We start from the raw sequence: 23,327 nt of genomic DNA on the forward strand, positions 1-23,327 counted from the left end.
GGTAGGCTCATATGCTAATTTCTAAACCCTTGAAGGTCACTTCCCATTTGAATGTATTTGCCAGTTTTTCACAGCTAGAGGCCGTTAGTTCATGTGATTTATATAGATAACACTGTGCTCATGCATGTGAACTTATTTAAGAGTCAGCACTAATTGCCTGTAATGTAAGTCTGTCAAAAGATCCGAAATAAGGAGGCAGTCAGCAGAAGCTTAGATACAAGGTAATTACAGAGGTAAAAAGTATATTAATCCTTTGAGTGCTAACAACGTCGCTGAACCATCGCACATTTTCCCAGTCAGGTGCTGACGACGGTTTAGAGCCGTCGCTAGCACTCACCCACCTTGAGGGCAATCTGGGGGCTCCCATCGACTACAACCCCGGCGATCGGGCCTGTATAGTCACAGGCATTATCGGGGCGTCACGTTTTGCGTGATGACGTCACCGCGCAACTTTATTGAAAAATTACAATGGACAAAAAAATTATGTTTAAAAAACAAAACAAAACAAAAAACCCTCAAAGCCAGCTTAGCACCCAGGTGGGAAATTGCTTAGCACTCAAATTATTAATATAACTGTGTTGGTTATGCAAAACTGGAGAATGGTAAATACAGAGATTATCTATATTTTTAAACAATAAAATTTTTGGTGTTTATTTGGTTGTTGATGGCTAAATGTAGCAAACCAATCAGCAAGCTTTAACCAAGTGCTGAACCAATAATGGGTCGGCTCCTAACCTTACTTTCTTTCTAATGACACAGTGAGTCCACGGATCATCATCAATTACTGTTGGGAATATCACTCCTGGCCAGCAGGAGGAGGCAAAGAGCACCACAGCAAAGCTGTTAAATATCACTCCCCTACCCACAATCCCCCAGTCATTCTCTTTGCCTGTAGTGCAAGGAGGAGGTGAAGTTTAGATGTCTGATGAGAAGTTTTCTTCAATCAAGATTTTATTATTTTTTTAGCAGAGTAAGCTTACTCTGTTTCTTTCTGGGGTCTAGCCTAGTCCACATCAGTCTCTTCAGTAGGGCAGTGGTGGCTTTTGAGCACTTGAGAACTTGGGAGGTACAATCCTCACTGCGTTTTCTCAAGAATTTGCTGCCCTAACTAGAAAACCTCACTAGGTTTACTTAGTTTTTCTCTCTTCACAGGTCCATGTGAGGTGCTGCACCCTCTCAAACCAGGTGAGCTGTCCTACTGTCGGACAGCACTTTCAGATAATTGCCATTTTAGTTTTCTTTTGCAAGGAGATTGCTGGCACTTGTTACAGCTAAAAGCTGTCTTATTTAATATGGGACTTTATTAAACCTTCATGTTTGGGGTTTCTTTTAGGCAGTTTGGGCATTGAGACTGTGAGGTGATTTATGGTGTGTTATAGTAGTTTTTATACTTTAACTTTTGGTCATGGAGATTACTGTTGTAAGCCGTTTATTTTTTCGGCATTTAGGGCTCTGTAACCGCTCTGTATTTGAAAAGGGGATTGTTTCTTTTGTGAGGGAAGTCACTCTGTGAACTGCAGGACAGGTAGGCACCTCAGTAAAGCTACTGAGGTGTATAGGTAAGAGGAGAGGTAACCGCAACTGGAACAAGCAGTGTCTGACCCGGAAGCCCAAACATTGGATGAGCCCAACCTGACGTCCTGGTGTGCCGTAGCAAATTGCGGCGTGTCAGACCGCAAAAAAGTACACAAACTAAAAAATTAGGCAGGCACAACTTCAAACCGCATTGGAGTTAAAAACAAAAAATGCTTTATTGGTCTTCCATTAAAATAAGTACATGCAGACAGGCAGTAAAGGTGGACAAGAAGTCTAACATGTTTCGCGCCTCCACGGGCTCTTACTCATAGACTGTAGTCCGTGTCTGAACTCTGACCCTTTATAGAGCAGGAAGCAGCCATAATTAACCACTTCATGCCCTAAAGGGAAGAAAATAAGAGTAAAAACAGCAACCTAATGTGACACTGTGAAATCTTTGCCTTAATTCAAAAAGGTAGACTTAGACTATATCTTCTTCATATTGAATCCCATGGTATATGTATATATGTATGTAGAAAACTTCAAACAGATGTTACAAAAATAAATAAAAACAAGTTAACAGTATAAACATATGTTAGTAATTGGACAACAAGCAAATGTTGAAATAAGCTATCCTCAATTTTAATCTCTAGTTTCCTACAGTTAGTGTGGTCTTTCTAGAAAAAGGATGTAGAAATATGTAAGGAACTAGCTATGCATAAAATTTTGGCATATAGTCCACTACATCTCATATGCTAGATGACTATGATAGACAGAAAAAATAATTAATACCAATGATAATTGTAACAGCAACAATTGAAAAAATTATTATTATTACAATAACAACTATCATTATAAGAAAAGAAAAGGGGAAAAAAAGAGGATGGTGTGCAAAATGACCTATCAGTTAAACAGTTTAGACTATGGTTACATAAAAGATAACTATTATTACATAACAACACTTCCTGTTGTTTTCAATATCCACTAGCCATATGTGTTAATTATCTATGAAAAAATTAATATCACATTCTCGATTCATTCCATATGGCGAGCGGGTACATAACTTCAAAATCCAATAGAGTTCTTTTTTCTCTAATATTTTATCCCTATTTCCACTCCTTGGTGGTGTCATAGCCATATCTATAATTTGTAATTTATTTGTTAAGTGTAAGTTATTGAAATGATCTGCTACTGTGGAATCCTTGCTATAGTTTTTTACATCCCTAACATGCTCATTGAATCGTGTTCTTACTGTTCGTGTCGTTTTACCTACATACTGTAAAAAACAGAGATTGCAAGTCAATAAATATACAACAAATTTAAAGCCACAATTGGCATAAAAGTCAATTGGATACATTTTCTTATTTACTTGACACAGAAAGTGATCATCCTGTAAAATATTGGGACAAGCTAGACAGGTTCTTATTCCACATTTAACGTTTCCTTTTTTGTTTATCCATGTAACTGTATTATGAAGCTGTGTTGTGTCTGATTTAACCAAACTTGGAGACAACACTTGCGCCAGAGTTTTGGATTTTCTTGATACAAATTTACAATTTTTAATGTGTGGTTGCAAACTTTCATCGGCTTTTAATAAATTTAAATGCTTTTTTATAATTTTGACTATCTAGTTATACTGCTGGCTGAATGGTGTGGAAAACACTATAGCATCATCGAAATTTGAATTTGTATCTTGTTTAGTGACCACCATGGTATCATCATGATGTCTTACAGTGTTTCTCACATCCTCCAGTTTTTTAGATTTATATCCTCTTTGAGCCAATCTGTCCCTCAGTTCAATAGATTGTTTTTCATAAATATCATTTGATCGTGTGTTCCGTCTAATTCTTAAAAATTGTGATTTTGGAATTGAGTGTATTAGATGTTGCGGATGTTGTGACTTCGCGTGCAGAATGGTATTGCCCGCAGTCGGCTTCCTATATGTTTTGGTGGTAAAAGTATCATTAGTAATTTGTAAGGTTAAATCTAAATAGTTGACTTCTTTCAGATTATATTCTCCTGTGAATTTCAAATTCAGTTAATTATTATCACAAAAAAGAATGAGTTCTTTAAAGATATTGTCATCAAAAGGAATATAAAAGATGAAAGCAAATCATCTATGTTTCTCGGCTACACAGAGCCGTTTCATCAGGCTATAATGAAATTAAAGGTATAATTGTTCCCACCATGCTACGTAGATGTTGGCAAACGAGGGGGCAAATTTTGCCCCCATCGCCGTGCCACATGTCTGGATGTAGTACTCATTATTAAATAGAAAATAGTTGTGAGATAGCAAAAATTTTAATATCACATATAGTCAATTTCCTCTAAGGTGTAAAGTGAATCTCTCTGCATAAAGTATTTAACAGCTATAATACCCTGACCCTGTGGGATGAAGGTATAAAGAGAAGTAATGTCTACAACACCCCAGGAAAAACTTGGGTGTCATTGTGTGTTCTCCAATGTTTTTTTTTTTTTTTTTCCTTTTCTTTTCTTATAATGATAGTTGTTATTGTAATAATAATATTTTTTTCAATTGTTGCTGTTACAATTATCATTGTTATTAATTATTTTTTCTGTCTATCATAGTCATCTAGCATATGAGATGTAGTGGACTATATGCCAAAATTTTATGCATAGCTAGTTCCTTATATATTTCTACGTCCTTTTTCTAGAAAGACCGCACTAACTGTAGGAAACTAGAGATTAAAATTGAGGATAGCTTATTTCAACATTTGCTTGTTGTCCAATTACTAACATATGTTTATAATGTTAACTTGTTTTTATTTATTTTTTTGTAACACCTGTTTGAAGTTTTCTACATACATATATACATATACCATGGGATTCAATATGAAGAAGATATAGTCTAAGTCTACCTTTTTGAATTAAGGCAAAGATTTCACAGTGTCACATTAGGTTGCTGTTTTTACTCTTATTTTCTTCCCTTTAGGGCATGAAGTGGTTAATTATGGCTGCTTCCTGCTCTATAAAGGGTCAGAGTTCAGACACGGACTACAGTCTATGAGTAAGCACCCGTGGAGGCGCGAAAAATGTTAGACTTCTTGTCCACCTTTACTGCCTGTCTGCATGTACTTATTTTAATGGAAGACCAATAAAGCATTTTTTGTTTTTAACTCCAATGCGGTTTGAAGTTGTGCCTGCCTAATTTTTTCGTTTGAGGTGTATAGGTAGCCTGAGGTCTATTTGGTTTGTTGCGCTAACACACATTTCTATTTAAAGACACAGTACACATTTATTTATTTTTTTCAAATAAATAATTTTTACACTTTATCCTTTTTTTATTTCATAAGATGGATCAAGAGGCTTTTCAAACCATTTTCCCAGGTGAAGTTGCTGCTTGTCAGTTATGTTTTGATGCTCAGGTGGAACCCCCATTTCCTAATTGTTCCTCATGCATTGAGAGAACTTTAAGTTATAGAGATAAAATATTTGATCATGAGCCACCATTATCCCAGGCAAATGCTGTTCATGTGTCTCCTGTTGCAGATATGCCGCAGCTTTCTCCTCAAGCATGCCAACTTTTTCAGTCTCCACATACAGTGCCCTGTGTTTCCTCTTGCGATCCTGTAGGATTTTCTCTACAAGATATTGCTTCCCAGGTATCCCTTGCAGTATCTTACAGTTAGTAAGGTTTCTGATCAAGTTCTGGCTATCCAGAGTGTCCCTTCCCATAAGCCTGAGGAAGAAGACATGTCGATAGCATCTGAGGGGGAAATCCCAGACTCAGACAGTGTAATTTCTTCTTCTGATGCTGAAGTGGTATCCTTCAGATTTAAGCTAGAACACCTTCGCTTATTACTTAAGGAGCTTTTGGCTACTTTGGACACCTTCGACACAACTATCGTAGTCAGTCCTAAAAAGTCTAGTAAATTGAAAAAAATACTTTGATGTTCCCTCCGCGGTGGAGGTTTTTCCAGTTCCTGACCGTGCTGCGGAGATTATTGCTCGAGAATGGGAAAGACCTGGTATTCTCTTTTCTCCATCTCCTATTTTTAAGAAGATGATTCCTATAGCGGATTCTATTAAGGAGTCGTGGCAGACTGTTCCTAAGGTAGAAGGAGCGATCTCCACTTTAGCCAAGAGGACTACTATTCCCATAGAGGATAGTTGTTCTTTTAAATATCCAATGGAAAAAAAATTGGAGGCTTTACTAAAAAAGATGTATGTCCACCAGGACCTACAATGCTAACCTGTGGTGTGTATCGCCTCTGTTACCAGCGCTGCGGCTTACTGGTTTGATGCATTGTCTGAATCTCTTCAGACGGATACCCCTTTTGATGAGAGCCAGGACAGAATTAATGCTCTCAAGTTAGCCAATTCCTTCATTACAGATACCTCCTTACAGGTTATTAAACTGGGAGCCAACATTTCTGGTTTTTGCGGTCCTAGCCCGCAGGGCCTTGTGGTTGAAGTCCTGGTCTGCGGATGTTTCATCTAAATCTAAGCTCATGGCTATTCCTTACAAGGGTAAGACCTTGTTTGGAGCTGGTTTTTCGGAAATTATCTCAGATATTACTGGAGGGAAGGGTTCTTTTCTTCCTCAAGATAAAAAGAATAAGCAGAAGGGATGTCAGAGTAATTTTTGTTGCTTTCGTAACTTTAAAGGCAAGTCTTCCTCCCCTTCCTCCAAGCAAGATCAAGCCAAGCCTTCCTGGAAGCCCAACCAGTCCTGGAATTAGGGAAAACAATCTAAAAAGCCTTCAGCTGATTTCAAGTCAGCATGAAATGTTGGCCCCCGATCCGGGAGCGGATCTTGTATTGGGCAGACTCTGTCTTTTTTCCCAGGCTTGGATAAGAGATGTACCGGATGGACATTGTCTCCCAGGGATACAAAATAGACTTCAAATCTTTTCCACCCAGAGGCAGGTTTCTCCTCTCCAGATTATCTGTAGACCAGATAAAAAGAGAGGTGTTCTTACAATGTGCCAAGGACCTTGCCGCCCTGGGGGTAATAGTTCCAGTTCCCTTTCAGAAAAGGGGTCTTGGATTTTACTCAAATCTGTTTGTAGCCCTCAAAAAGATGGGAACTTTTCGACCAATCCTAGATCAAAAATGTTTAAACAAGTTTCTCAGAGTGCCATCCTTCAAAATGGAGACTATACGCTCCATTCTTCCCTTGGTACAAGAGGGTCAGTTCATGACAACCATAGACCTAAAGGATGCATACCTTCATGTTCCCATTCACAGGGACCATCACAAGTTTCTGAGATTCGCCTTTTTGGGCAATCATTTCCAGTTTGTGACCCTTACATTCAACCTTCATACAGCTTCCAAAAAATTTTTCAAAGGTTCTGGGGGCTCTTTTAGCTGTGCTTCGATCTCGGGGCATTGCAGTGGCACCTTATCTGGATGACATTCTGGTTCAGGCGCCATCTTTTCAACAAGCAGAATCTCATACGGAGATCTTGTCTTTTCTTCGATCCCACGGATGGAAGGTGAATTGGGAAAAAAGTTCTCTGGTTCCAGCTACAAGGGTCGTATTTTTGGGGACCATAATAGACTCCCTGTTAATGAAGATTTTTCTGACGAAGGTCAGAAAAAGAAAGATTTTTTACTCTTGTTTTGTCCCTCAGTCTTCTCCACGGCCGTCAGTGGAACAATGTATGGAGGTAATCGGTCTGATGGTGGCTTCCATGGACATCATTCCGTTTGCTCGGTTCCATCTCAGACCTCTGCAGTTATGCATGCTCAGACAATGGATCGGGGACTATACGGACCTGTCTCCGTTTGTAGATCTAGATCAGGCGGCAATAGACTCTCTTCTGTGGTGGCTTTCTCAGGATCTTCTCTCCCAGGGTACTTGCTGCCGCTGACCCTCCTGGGTGATTGTGACCACGGATCCCAGCCTTCTAGGTTGGGGAGCAGTATGGGGCTCATTGAAGGCTCAGGGCTTATGGACCCAGAAGGAGTCAGTCCTGCCCATAAACATCTTGGAGCTGAGAGATAACTTCATTCGGTTGTGTTTTCCAGCTTGCCCCTCAAGTGGGGGCAGCTGGAGTTGGATCTCATGGCTTCTCGTCAGAATTTCAAACTTCTGAGATACGGCTGGAGGTCAAGAGATCCGCAGGCATTTCTGATCGTTGCTCTGGCAGTTCCTTGGAACTTCAGTCTAGCATACCTGTTTCCTCCATTCACTCTCCTTCCAATATTCATTGCTCGAATCAAGCAGGAGAGGGCGTCTGTAATTCTCATAGCCCTGGCGTGGCATCGCAGGATTTGGTATGCAGACCTAGTGGAAATGTCATCCTTTCTACCTTGGAGACTGCCTCTGAGGAAGGACCTTCTACTTCAGGGTCCCTTCCTTCATCCAAATCTCGTTTTCTCTGAAGCTGACTGCTTGGAGATTGAACGCTTAGTTTTATCTAAGCCTGGATCTTCAGAGTCGGTCATTGAGATCTTGATTCAGGCTCGTAAGCCTGTGACTCGCAGGATTTACCATAAGATCTGACGTAAATACTTGTATTGGTGTGAATCCAAAGGATACTCTTGGAGTTGAGTAAGGATTCCTAGGATTTTGTCCTTTCTCCAGGATGCTCTTGAGAAGGGTTTGTTGGCAAGTACTCTAAAGGGTCAGATTTCGGCATTGTCTATTTTGTTACATAAGCGCTTGGTGGATGTGCCAGACGTGCAATCGTTTTGTCAGGCCTTGGTTAGAATTCGGCCTGTGTTTAAACCTGTTACTCCTCTATGGAGTCTTAACCTTGTTCTTAAAGTTTTACAACAGGCTCAGTTTGAGCCTATGCATTCTTTAGATATTAAGATTTTGTCTTGGAAAGTTCTGTTTCTTGTTGCTATTTCCTCTGCTCTGAGAGTTTCTGAACTCTCTGCTTTACAGCTTGGCATATGAGACTGCTGGACAGCAACCCTTATCATCTGTGTCTTCTGGCTTGGGTATTGGTTACCAACAGTAATTGATGATGATCCGTGGACTCACTGTATCATTAGAAAGAAAACAAAATTTATGCTTACCTGATAAATTGATTTCTTTCTTGACACGGTGAGTCCACGGCCCGCCCTGTATTCAGACAGTTTCTTTTTATATAAACCTTAGGCACCTCTGCACCTTGTGTTACTTTCTTCCTCTCCTTTCCCTTTGGTCGAATGACTGGGGGATTGTGGGTAGGGGAGTGATATTCAACAGCTTTGCTGTGGTGCTCTTTGCCTCCTCCTGCTGGCCAGGAGTGATATTCCCAACAGTAATTGATGATGATCCGTGGACTCACCGTGTCAAGAAAGAAAGCCATTTATCAGGTAAGCATAAATTTCGTTTTTCTGTATTTTCAAATAAAGATACCAAGAAAACAAAGAAAAAATTGATAATAGGAGTAAATTAGAAAATTGCTTAAAATTGCATGCTATGGGGCCGATTTACCATCTGTTGGATGGACATGATACACTCAGCGATCATGTCCGCCCGACATTGCTGAATGCTGACAGTATACGCTATTGGCATTTATCATTGCACAAGCAGTTCTGGTTAACTGCTTGTGCAATCCCCCCCCCCAGATTCATTTGGCCGCTAGCAGGGGGTGTCAATCAAGCCGATCATATCTGATCGGGTTGATTGCTGTCCGCCACTCAAAGCAGGCGGACGAGTTAAGGAGCAGCGGTCTAAAGACCACTGCATCTTAACTCCTGTTTCTGGTGAGCCTGAAGGCTCGCGCGGAAATAAGGGGAACAGGGGCCATTCGGCCCTTGTTAAATCGGCCCCTCTATCTGAATCAGAAAAGAAAAAAATTTGGTTTAGTATCCCTTTAAATTTAAAACTACTGACTTCTTACTGACACTTGTATCCCTTTTCTTTCAACTCAGTATTTTTCTGCAATGTCTTTCAGAGCTCCATTAAATATTTTTAAAATTATTTATTTTTTTATTAAAGGGTCACCCTACTCCAGAATTGTTATTGTTTAAAAAGATAGATAATCCCTTTATTACCCATTCCCCAGTTTTGCATAACCAACACTTTTATATTAATATATCTTTTACCTCTGTGATTACCTTGTATCTAAGCCTCTGCAGACTGCCCCCTTATTTTAGTTCTTTTGACAGACTTGCATTATAGCCAATGAGTGCTGACTACTAGGTAACTCCACATGGGGGTGATCACAATGTTATCTATATGGCACACATGAACTAACGCTCTCTAGCTGTGAAAAACTGTCAAAATGCCCTGAGATAAGAGGCGGCTTTCTAGGGCTTAGAAATTAGCATAAGAGCTTACATAGGTTTAGCTTTCAACAAAGAATTACCAAGAGAACAAAGAAAATTTGATGATAAAAGAAAATTGGAAAGATTAAAATTGCATGCCCTATCTGAATCATAAAAGTTTAATTTTGACCAGACTATCCCTTTAACTAGTCAAAACTTGTTTGCTGCTTAAAATGTTTTACACATAAGTGATAATAAAAATGATATAATTTTGTTGAGACTAAACTATATTCTGCATCTGTCAAAAGGTAATGACGTGAAATAAAAATGCATATTCTTCTTTTGATTGCAGTTGCTCCTTCGGTACTTTTAGACTTGAATTCCCCAAATTAGACTGCAAAATTGGTAATAACCTATTTTTTAGCTTTTTTTCCTCTCTGTCATTGGATTAACTTCCTCAACCTGAACATTCCATTGGTGAGGGTGGGGCTTAGCACAGTAATTGACATTTGTGAACAGCCAATCATGGTGCATATACAAATTAGCTGCAGGTGCATGCGGGCAGACTTGCTGCATCTGTTGTTTAAAGGGACATTCCAGACAAAATTAAAATCCACATGGAGGCATTTCAGTTTTGAATAGAATATACATGTATTATCAAAAATGCTCCTAGTAAAAGCCATAGCTGTTTCAAAAGTGTATTTAAGTATGCAGCGTGCACCAGCATTTTAATCACAGCACTTGCTCTAAGAGCCTACATTACTTGTACCATCATGACATTACTTAGTTTGTTGATAGCTGATCAGATACAAGCCCCACTGGCACTCTGAGCAGCTGCAGTACTTAAAAAGCTGATGCACTGAGGATATCTAGCTGTGCTTCACGTGCACGTGCAGAGAAAAATGTTAACACTAAAACAGTGATAACTTTTACCTATGTGCATTTATATTTTCACCGGAATGACCCTTTAAGACTGTCTCTCGTGCACTGCTGTAGTTATGCAGAAGAGGAATTTAAAGCTGTGATTACTGCTCCCTCCTGACAGACTGGAAGGAGCAATGCGCTGCAGCGCTAACTACAGAAAAGTTAAGAAGTAAGAAACTGTGCAAAACCATAAATAATATAGCATTTAATAAATGCTATGCAGTGCACTGTTGATAGGAAACAGTAAGCAAATCCTCCTTCTGCAGGGTAGTGCTTGACTGTGCACGCTTATACTGTGTACTGCAGGGGGCTGTCTCAGAATGACTGTGACGTGATGTGATGAGCATGCGCGCACACACACAGGCATTGGATACCAAGTCCCTGACAAAACGGGCAGGGGGAAGTGCAGCATATTACTAAAAGAAAAACATTATTTTACCATTAACTCCTAGCAGTACTTCAGTGTGAAATTGTTCTAATGTAAATATAGTCATGCATAAAATAGATATTCTGTGTTTAGTGTCCCTTTTAAAGCAATTTAAAAAGTTGATAGAAGAGAAGGACATGCTCTTTATTACTAAAAATATGTATTTATTTTTAATCATTATAAAAATATATCCTCATTATAACACTTGCAATGGTAGAAAACTATTGGCCCAATTCTCTAAATGACACCAGCATGGAGACAAAAGTCTTGTTGACCTTTGCAAGGGCAGCATTAAAGGGCCAATACACCCACAAAATAGTGTTATATAATTCTGCACATAGTGACCACAACTATTATTTTCTAGAATAGGATATTAACAGATCTCATACTGTAAATCATGAAACTGCTAAGTTACAAGCTTTGCTCCCTGCAACAATGTAACCGCAAAAAATGTTGCCAAAAGATACAAATCTCACTATAGTGAGCAAGGTTTGTCTTTGGCCAATTTCTATGACTGCAAGAAGATGGCGTCATAAGGTTCTACATACTGTTATTTGTGATTATTGAAAACACATTTTTTGGGACTTCTCATAAAAAAAAATCTTGTGCAAATGATTTCGGTCACCAACAAACACGATGGAACAGCAAAGGTATATATCCTGATCACGCAGAAGCAATTGCTGATAGAAATCTTGTTTAAAAAGACAACAGTACTGTTAGAAAATATGAGTATGAAGGATTTAAACGAAAACCCCCCAGAAAAGATTGCTACAAGCCAGTTCAAGATTATTGCAGTCGTGATTTTCATTTTCTTGCTGTGTTTGCAGATCTTGTTAGCCGTACAGGATATCATGTATGAAATACATATACGTATGTAAATGTCTGCCTCACCCACTATACAATAGCAATGAATTGTGGTTTAATTAATCTAGACCATATATACAAAATCTTGTCTGTGACCATTTCCATCTAAAGGAGAGGAGAGTCCACGGCTTCATTCATTACTATTGTGAATTACCATTTCTAAGTGTACAACATAATTCAAAGATGGAAAAAATAGAGAGTGGTGTATACAATTAATACACCACACTCATAGGGGGCGCTAACTGTTACCTAAAAAATAAATACAAAGGTAAAACAATTGGTGATAGAAATCACCCAGAAAAACAAATCCAAATATCTGGATGTAAGCATACGCGAGTATCACAATAATGTCCACAACAACAGTCCTGAAAGAAGGAGGAGGCAGCTCTCTGTCATAGGACGGTCATCCTGATGTATCGTGATCTGAAAAAGGAAAGAGGAACAGAGGCGCCAAACATGGCCTAGTAATGTCAGGGCACCAACACACACAGGACCAACAGGATAAAATATACTCACAAGTGAGGCGCACCCAGATGGTGCTATTGTAGCAGACTGGAACTAAAGCAGTGGTCCAGCTCACTGATCACCACCAGTCAAGACTCCAAATCCAGCAATCCTTAGGAAGGCAAATAGGTTATATCCTGGAAGGACAAGAAGAAGGCACAAACATAGCCCAGTAACGTTTTGGCCAAGGAGAAAGAGTGTTTAAAGGTTGCACTTACAGGAGGCGAAGCACCACCAGGTGCAATATCAGCATTACTGGGACCTCTCAGCCGCCCAGTGGACTGTGGAATCCAGCCAACAGGATAAAGATAATTCCAACTTGAACGAAAAAAATCCAGCAAAAGAAATAAACTGCCCCCACAAAAGCAGGACAAAGAGTAGTAGCAAGTGTGTAATAAAAAAATACTTTATTAAAAACAAGCGACACGTTTCTCAGCCACACAGGGCTGTTTCCTCAGGCTGAGGAAAATCTTGGGTTTCATGACCCTTAAAGGGGGGATGCACCACAAACAAGTGTACTGCTTTCTGCACTCACGTTCAGTGAGGCATATGGGATGCAGCAATACAAACCATAAGTACCCTTATATATGTCAAAAAGTACTTACTGTAGAAACCTTAAAGGGACACTGAACCCAATTTTTTTCTTTTGTGATTCAGACAGAGCATGCAATTTTAAGCAACTTTCTAATTAACTCCTATTATCAATTTTTCTTCGTTCTCTTGTTATCTTCATTTGAAAAAGAAGGCATCTAAGCTTTTTTTTGTTCAGAACTCTGGACAGAGCTTTTTTATTGGTGGATGAAATTATCCACCAATCTGCAAGAACAACCCAGGTTGTTCGCCAAAAATGGGCCGGCACCTAAACTTACATTCTTGCATTTCAAATAAAGATACCAAGAGAATGAAGAACATTTGATAATAGGAGTAAATTAGAAAGTTGCTTAAAATATAATGCTCTATCTGAATCACGAAAGAAAAAATTTGGGTTCAGTGTCCCTTTAAGGTGGTTGTCTGTTACTACTAAAATACCACTACAAGGGAGGAATGTATGTGTTGCACCTAGAAAGCCAGACATTTTAAAAACCTGTTACAAACCACCCATGGGGGCCGATTTATGAAAGTGCGAGCGGACATGATACTTTGTAGCGTATCATGTCCGCCGCACATCGATAAATGTTGACAGCATGTATCATTGCACAAGCAGTTTTTGTGAACTGCTTGTGCAATGCCGCCCCCTGCAGATTTGCGGCCGATTGGGTGGATTGATGTCTGCGGCCTCAGAGCAGGCAGACAAGTTATGGAGCCGCAGTTTTTAGACCATTCAGAGCTTGATTATTTGGCCCCTAAGTGTTTCTTAGCAGAAGGAGGTGTTTGCAGCTCTGTGGTAAAATAGACCAACTTATAACAACTTAAAAGTAACAATGGGCTAGGCTGTAACTTGTATTATTGAATATAAAAACGAAAGAGAAATAACTAGAAAATGTGCCCATGCTTAAAGGGACACTAAACCCAAATTCTTTCATGATTCAGATAGAGCATGCAATTTTAAGCAACTTTCTAATTTACTCCTATTATAATTTTTTTCTTTGTTCTCTTGCTATCTTTATTTAAAAAGCAGGAATGTGATGCATAGGAGCCAGCCCATTTTTGGTTGAGAACCTGGGTTATGCTTGCTTATTGGTGGGTAAATGTAAGCCTCCAATAAGCAAGCACTATCCATGGTGCTGAACTTAAAATGGTATGGCTGCTAAGATTTACATTCCTGCATTTAAAATAAAGATAGCAAGAGAACAAAGAAAATTTGATAATAGGAGTAAATTAGAAAGATGATTAAAATTGCATGCTCTATCTAAAATCATGGAAGAAAAAAAATTGGGTTCAGTGTCCCTTTAACACTGCAATGTGATAAGTACAGTAATAAGTTATTGCCCTGAGTGCTGTCCAGCTACTAAAATCGCTATAAAAAAGTGTGAAATGTCAGTTAATTCAGTAGTTTTTGAGTCAAAAGTTTAGCTTTTCAGAATTTTCCTTGTCATGTATTTATATAAGATATTAAACTCTAAGTTAAATGTATCTTGCCATTAAATACTAAATAGTTGAATGACTCCTCTATGCATCTATAGAAGCAGATGAGCTTATTCATCTTTGTCAGTATATTTAATCTGATATTTTATTACTTTGTAATAAATGGTAATTGTGCCAGGTACTTTTTTAGCTGTTACAAAGGTTTAAAGGCACAATATTAAAAAATATTGGAAATTGCCCCTTCAAGTAGTAATGGCTCGACAACCCCAAGAGCCAAAGCAATGTGGTTCCTAACATTTCTGTTCTGTTTTGTAACTTTTTGTTGTTTATTTTTTTCTTCATATGGCTATGGATAAAATCCTTTTATGACTCCTAAAATAGAATTGGAATATATCTAGCTGGCTACTAAATTTAAAACAAATTTGTAAAGTACATTAAAGGGACACTGTACCCAAAAAAAATCTTTCGTGATTCAGATAGAGCATGCAATTTTAAGCAACTTTCTAATTTACTCCTATTAGCAATTTTTCTTCGTTCTCTTGCTATCATTATTTGAAAAAGAAGGCATCTAAGCTTTTTTTTGGTTTCAGTACTCTGGACAGCACTTTTTTATTGGTGGATGAATTTATCCACCAATCAGCAAGGACAACCCAGGTTGTTCACCAAAAATGGGCCGGCATCTAAACTTACATTCTTGCATTTCAAATAAAGATACCAAGAGAATGAAGAAAATTTGATAATAGGAGTAAATTAGAAAGTTGCTTAAAATTTCATGCTCAATCTGAATCACGAAAGAAATTTTTTGGGTACAGTGTCCCTTTAATCATATTTTTTTCTGTTTGCATGAGCACTGATACACAGATCAGTATTCTCTGTAGAAAATATTGCCAAGTTAGGGAAGTGTAATATGTTGCAATATTATTGCTTATTTGTTATTTATAAATGTTACTGCAAAGCACAGATTTATTGCATAATTTAACATAAATTGATTTAATGATAATTTGTGCAAGAAAAATAGTTAAAAAGCATGTTAGTTCATTTTAGATAAATTTTGGCTTTAATTTTAGTTGGTTGCTTAGTAAAATCAGCCCACATCTCCTGCTTTCATTAGCAGATCGATGACAAATCCAGCTTCCTCCAATCGCTGCGTGCCCCCTTTGGCGTCCAACTCATGGGGCACGCAACGATTGGAGGAAGCCGGATTCGTCATCCATATGCTAAAGTAAGCAGGAGATGCGGGCGGAGGATTGGCGTTATGTTTACCATAATGCAAAGGTAAGTATTTTAAAAATTAAGCGTCTGTAAACTTTAATGAATTAAAGGGCACCTGTTTTTTAGATTATTTTTTGATCCTGCGCTTTAATTTATTAAAGTTCACGATCACTTTAAATGAACTAGTAAAGTTTTCCCTATATATATATATTTTATGTGTGTGTGTGTGACTGCGTATGTAAAAAAAAGTACTCACAGGCAATGAATACATTTAGCTGTTGCTAACTATTTTTTGGAACCTAATATGGTCTTTCTAGCTTGTTTATAAGAACTAGTGCAGAAATATCAAAAACTGGTAGAAAGCAGTGGGTTAGAAATCTGTTATTTTCCAGAAGGCTGAAAGAGATGATGCACAGTGACATTTTATTAGTAATATGAGAAGGTGGATAACGAATGGAGGTGGTTTGGCTTCATCTGCAAGTTAGCTGATTTTGTAATTAAAAAAGGATTATTTTAGATGGAAAAACACAGCTGCACATACATGCCTCTTGTCAATGGCTTTCAGCTACCTCCCAGTAGTGCATTACTGCTCTTTCAACAAAGGATACCAAGATAATGATGCAAATTAGATAATAGAAGTAAATTAAAAAAAACATGTTGGGTTTGATGTCCCTTTGCACTGTATTATAATTAACGAAGACCCATCTTTCTTATAGCTCTTCTCGGCACATAAAACAAGTTACACTATGAAGAATACTGACATCACAGAAATGCCTTCAAAATCTTATAAAGCAAACAAACAAAATGCTATAAAACAGATCATTTTATAGCCAACATGTTATTATTTTACTGTTGTTTGCATGCAACTATGTGTTTAATCCCTGCTACTCCTTGAGGGTCTTTCCCTACTATAGCTCAACTTTACGAACTAAAATATTGAAAACAAAGTTTTGGACTTTTAAAGTATCCATATACTGTATAAGCTTTTATATGATTCATATTGCTTTTCTAGAAACTTGGTTTATTGTCTAACAATTTGCAGGTCTTCTACTTTATTATTATTATTATTTTTAGAATAGATTATCTAGATGTTGTATTATTTCTTCCCAGCAACACGGTCCTGGCTTCTATTTCATTGTTTAAATTAAAGGATGATCATTTAAAGGGACACTGAACCAAAAATGTTTCTTTTGTGATTCAGATAGAGCATGCAATTTTAAGCAACTTTCTAATTTACTCCTATTATCAATTTTTCTTCATTCTCTTGCTATCTTTATATAAAAAAGAAGGCATCTAAGCTTTTTTCTTGGTTCAGAACTCTTGACAGCAGTTTTTGATTGGTGGATGAATTTATCCACCAATCAGCAAGGACAACCTAGGTTGTTCACCAAAAATGGGCCGGCATCTAAACTTACATTCTTGCATTTCAAATAAAGATTCCAAGAGAATGAAGAAAATTTGATAATAGGAGTAAATTAGAAAGTTGCTTAAAATGTCATGCTCTATCTGAATCATGAAAGAAAATATTTGGGTACAGTGTCCCTTTAATCCTGTTCTGGTCTTGAAATAATAGAATCCATTTGTTATGGTGCCTCATTTTGACATTTGTATTTTGTCATTGGTTTTTACCTTAAAATATCTATTGTTTATTGTGTTATTTGGAAGATCAAAGCGAAAACATGGGTGACTCCCTTGGGCAGCACGCAGTGTCTGTCTGTCACCCTGGATGAATGTAAATAACCGCTGCCACTTAACTTTTGCAGTAAGGAGGCTCATGAGTGAATCTGCACTGCCAGGGCTCCAAAGCAACCGCCATTCTTTAGTTCATAGAGCCCAATAGGTTTTCCTAACATTGGGCCAGATTACCGGGGAGAGCAAACATTTGCATGCGAGCAATAAGGGGTTTATCGCAGGGTTTTGTGTTTATAGGGCTTACCGCTGGTATTATGAATACGATCGCTTGAGCACAATCACATTTTACGCTAGAATAATCACTGCGACTTCATAGCTCTGGTCAAATGTTTTGTAAAAATAAAAAGTTGCCTAAAACAAATCAAAAATACATTATAGTTACACTCACTCATAATAACACAAAAAAAATATGATATGAGATCCCATGCAAATGGCTTTAACATTGAGATACATACATATACATGTTTTAAGCTGTATATGTATGTATGTGTGCATATATATATATATATATATATATATACTGTATATATATATATATAAAATAGGACAAGCGTTTGTAACCATGGCAACAAAGAATGCTTGCGTGTCAGCGTGTGTTACCCTATGTGAGTCAAGTGCTGCGATCAATAATACAAAATTATAATAGCACACTCTACTTTCTGCTAAGTGGAGTTCTCTAATTGCGCTATATATGTGCATGAAATCTTACTTCCTATTGTACTAGAATATCTCATATCAATAAGAAATACTTTTAATCCCTCATGTGCAACCCAATAATGTGTGTTCATATTCCTGTTACCGAACAATTTGCAACTTATCATAAAGTAAATACATTTGTAAATACAAGTGCTTAGCTTCCACCATGGACAGTAAACAGTGTAGTCTATAGGTGTTTTCTTTTGGTCTTTTAGTGTAAATAGTATTATGTAGTGACATCCCTACTATTTGGGATGCATTAATAGGGGGTGTGGCTAGAAAGGTATATCCAGGTATGCTTATGTCTATCTTGAAAGCATTAGTTTTGTAACATACAGGGAACATAAATGTATGCACTTTATGATGACAAGTTGCAAATTGTTGATGCTAAACACGTCGGTAACAGGAATATGAACACACATTATTGGGTTGCACATGAGGGATTAAAAGTATTTCTTATTGATATGAGATATTCTAGTACAATAGGAGGTTATTTAGATTTCATGCACATATATAGCGCAATTAGAGAACTCCACTTAGCAGCAAGTAGAGTGTGCTATTATAATTTTGTATTATTGATTGCAGCACTTGACTCACATAGGGTAACAACATTCTTTGTTGCCATGGTTACAAACACTTACCGCAAATAAGACACCTCGGTTTATTATAAATATATGGTTTAACTCACAGGGCAAGTATGGCTAGTTTTTTGAGTGGTTATAATTTTACATTTGAGCCATAAAGCAGGTTTTCTTTGAGTTATAAATAAGCTAGATCCGTAACAGGATATAGGACCGGAAGTGACGTAAGCACACTTCCGGGTACACGAAACAGTGTACTTTAGTTTGGCGCCACAACATTGAGAGGCAGGTTTGGAATTTGATTGATTTATTCAGTGTTTATCACTATATATTGTGTGATTTTGTTCACTGTTATTATGCTGATGAAGGGTAGTATATACCCAAAAACGTTCCATTAAAATAACTTGGTTATTTCTAACAAAAAGTCCTGTGAGTGCAATTTTTTGTCCTATTATTGCTCTATATTTTTGCACCCAGGCAGTTGACAACAGGTGGGTCGACCTGAAGGGATATATATATATATATATATATATATATATATATATATATATGTACACGTATGTATTTATTTATTTATGTGTATGAATGTATTTTCAGACATATATACACATATAAACATAAATACATATGTATAAGTGCATTGGAGCCTTTTGCAGTTAAGTAACTGAAAACATGAAAAAACATATTTGTGCAATATTAATTTTTAGTTGAAATAATCTTTATTGTCAAAAAGGAAGACAAGAGACATATCTAATACATCATGCCCCTAGTTCAGATAAACATATTTATATTCATTGTTACAGTCTCAGGACCTCTTATCATGTTCGATAAAGTTTTATAATTCCATATATCTGTCTCAAACAACATGAAAAAGAGTTGTAGGATGAAACAACTTCTCTCAGCAATTAGTATATCCATCCGGCTTTCCCAATGTATCTCCATCATTACTGAAATCTCTGAAAGTCCATAGAGTCCTAGGAAAAGCTCCCACCTACTGAAGTTGCCTTCAGGCATAGGAAATATATGAGGTCCTGTTTATTTTCCTGAAGTAGGAACGAAATTATCTATAGTCTTCCTTCCCCTCCCTTTTCTAATGTGTTTTCCTTTTATTTTAATAATTATAAACATTAAACATAAACTTTTGAAACTGTAAAACAATAAACTCATAACTGTATAACCTTTCCCGTCGAGCAGAGAGAGAACCATCAAATTGTATCTAAGATGTATATAAGTTCCCCATAAAAGACTTAGTGGCAATAAGTTTAGGAGAGATCCCCTATCGTGTTATAACTCTTGAAAGACTTAAATTTCCCTTATCTCTCTTCTATCTCTGTTCATGATCCAGTGGACCCAAATCTTTTGGAAATGTGTTGTTGTATCCTGCAACCAAGAGGCAGATTCTGACATAGCATATATATTATCTAACCTGTTAATCACTTCTGACCACGTTGGTGAACCTGTTCTCCAGTGTTTGGCTATACATATCCTCGTGGTTGTACAAAGTATATTTATGAATATATTGGTAGCTAAGTTTAAGGATTCATCTGAAACATGCAAGAGGGCCTGCGCCGCCGTTAGCATCATAGATTTATCTAATAGGATACTTATCAATTTAGAAAGTTTGTTCCAAATTTGTTTAATCTCCCCACATTCCCACCACATATGCATATAATTTCCAATTTCTGCACAGCCTCTGTAACAGAGTCTACTTTTCTGCAATGTATAATGTGCAGTTCTTATGGGTGTAAGATACCACCTGTAAGATGTTTTAATAGAATTTTCGATAAGGTCTGCGCATATCAGTCCCTTGCTAATCCTAGAAAGTATTTGTGTCCATCTGTCATCATCATATGTTTCACCTAAGTCTCTTTCCCAATTCTCATGAAGCGGCAATTTGGAGCCTTTTTTTGCATCTTGTATTGCCAAGTACAGTTGTGATATTAGTTTTTTATTTCTACCTGGGGTTGCAATAATGCGTTCTGTTGTAGTGTATGGGTTTAGTGGTTTGTTTTGTCTGTATTTGTATATTGTGGTGGATATCTGAAGATATAGGAACCAATGTAAGGTGTCCGGCTGAAGTTTATCTTTCAGTTGGGTGTATGTGAGCATTTTACCTTTATCTAAAAAGTCTGCAACTCTGTAGAGGCCCTTATTTTCCCACTTACATATTAGTATTTGAAATTCTGCAGGAAGTATAGCACCCAGTGGTATTATCTTAGTACCCTTGGGTATGAGGCCTAGAGAAGATGTGAGGTATTTCCACATATGTTTGGACTCCTCTGTCACCTTGAGTTTGTATAGTGTTTTGTTTGTAGTGTTTGAGGTGTTCCAAACAATCGTGGCTGGATCATTCACCCCAGCTAAGTCTGCCTCTAGTCTAGTCCAAGTTATTTCTCGACAGTTTTTGCTTATCAGCGTAATTTGTGACAACCTAGCTGCCTGATAGTAGTCTAACAAATTGGGCACCCCTACTCCCCCTAGCTGTTTGTGTTGTTTTAATAGTTGGGAGGCTATTCTAGCTGTTTTGGGTCCTCGTAGGAATCTAATTAGGTCCATCTGGAGATCTGCTAGCTCTCTTTGCGGTACTTTGATTGGTAATGCTCTGAAGAGATATAATATTCTCGGTAGAATATTCATCTTTATAATCGATAATCTGCCATACCAGGAGAAACACCCCCTCCTCCATCTACCCAAATCCCTTCTTACGGTCTTAAAGATCTCAGTATAGTTTGCCTTATAGAGTCCCTCTAGTGTGTTTGTTATGTTAACTCCCAAGTATTTGATATATTTTTTAGCCCACTTAAAGTTAAAATTCGCTTCTATCAACTTACGAGTATGTAGTGGTAGTGTCAGTGGTATAGCCTCACACTTATCTGAATTTATTTTGAAGCCTGAGATTTTTGAAAATTCATCAATGACTTGATATAGATGAGGGAGTGATCTTAAAGGTTTCGTCAATGTAAGCAAAATGTCATCCGCAAATAAGGTGAGTTTATATTCTTCTTTGTTAATTTTTACTCCGGTAATGTCTTTTGCTCCCCTGATGTAGGCCGCTAAAGGTTCTATGCTTAGTGCAAATAATAGAGGAGATAGCGGGCAGCCCTGACGTGTCCCATTTAATATTTTAATTGGCCTAGACTGATGGCCCGTTGCTCTGATAGTTGCTGTTGGGTCTGAATACAGGTTTTTAATAGCCGTCATGAATTGTCCTTTGAAACCCATGAATGTTAGTGTCTCAATCATATATTCCCAGTCGACCCTATCAAACGCCTTCTCTGCATCCAGAGATAGGAGCAGAGAAGGCGTTTTTGTCCCCACCAAGTACTCCACCAGAGACACCGTTCGTCTCACATTATCTGGGGCTTCCCTTTCTTTTATGAATCCTACCTGGTCGGGATGTATCAATGAGGGTAGATATAATTTGAGCCTATTTGCTAAAATTTTTGTAAAAATTTTTAAATCTTGGTTAATCAATGAGATCGGCCTATAGTTTTGGTATTTTTTGGGATTCCTTCCTGGTTTGGGTATAACCACTATTTTGGCCTGCAATATGTCCTGTGGGATACGGGTACCCTGCATGATGTCATTGCAGAATTTGTGCAAGTGGGGGACCAGACATTTTTTAAATACTTTATAATATTCACCTGAGAACCCATCAGGACCCGCCGCCTTGCCTATTTTAAGATCTTTTATTGCTAGGGCGATTTCGTTTATTGTTATTTCTGTGTTTAAGGCTTCCATGTCTGTAGCATTAAGTTTCGGGAGTTTAGCCTTTTGCAGAAAATGGTGTCTAAGTGTTTTTGTCTGAGTAGTATGTTGAACTTTTTTCCCGTCATAAAGAGATTCATAATATTGTGCAAAGCAGTCCGTTATGTCTTGAGGGTGATATATTAGCGTCCCGTCTTCTTTTTGTAGTTGTTGTATAGTTAGATTTTTCGTCCTTTCCCTTAGTTTGTGAGCTAGAAATCTATCTGGCTTATTAGCATATATAAAGTAATGTGCCTTCAACTTATGCATAGCTCTGAGGGAGTTCTCATTTAAAATCTTAGCTAGTGTTTGTCGCTTATGTGTAAGTTTATTGAAAATATCTGAGGTTAGTGTGCTTCTATGTTGGATTTCAAGCGTTTCTATTTCCTGTTGGAGTATCTCTATGTGAGCCTTAACTTTTTTTGTGTATAGAGCTTTTTCCTTTATCAATAAACCTCTTATGAATGGTTTGTGAGCAGCCCACGTGATTGTTGGGGTGGTTTCTGGGGTTGTGTTTATCTTCCAGTATTCTGTCAAGTTATGCATAATTTTGTCATATAATTCAGGTTTCTTCAATAAATTTGGATCATAAGTCCATGACCTTTGTCTGTCCACATTGACCAGTCCCTCTAATTGTATCTGGATAATAGAATGGTCCGACCAGACACATGCATGAATTGTGGAGCTGTGTAAACTGGGGAGTAGAATCTGACTAATAAATATATAATCTAATTTGGTATAAATTTTGTGTGCTGGGGAGTAGTAAGTATGGTCATTCGTCTGCCCATATAACGTTACCCAGGTATCTATCACATTATGAGATTCTAAGATATTCTTAATATTTTTAGAGATGGAATTATGTCTGGTTTGTTTATTAGTGAGTTTGTGGGGCGTATCTACTTTGTGTGTTTTCAGATTAATATTAAAGTCTCCGGCTAATATGATTTTTGATTGTGACCATTGTGTCA

The 23,327-nt window shown here is 37.6% G+C and overlaps 1 protein-coding gene across 1 annotated transcript in view; it reads left to right on the forward strand.

Moving 5' to 3' along the window:
- The window catches only part of PAK5 (p21 (RAC1) activated kinase 5), a 306,571-nt gene that overhangs the window by 46,417 nt on the left and 236,827 nt on the right, over window positions 1-23,327 (forward strand). The window lies entirely within an intron of this gene.

The sequence above is a fragment of the Bombina bombina genome, chromosome 4 (assembly GCF_027579735.1).
Source record: "Bombina bombina isolate aBomBom1 chromosome 4, aBomBom1.pri, whole genome shotgun sequence".
Classification (NCBI taxonomy): Eukaryota; Metazoa; Chordata; class Amphibia; order Anura; family Bombinatoridae; genus Bombina; species Bombina bombina.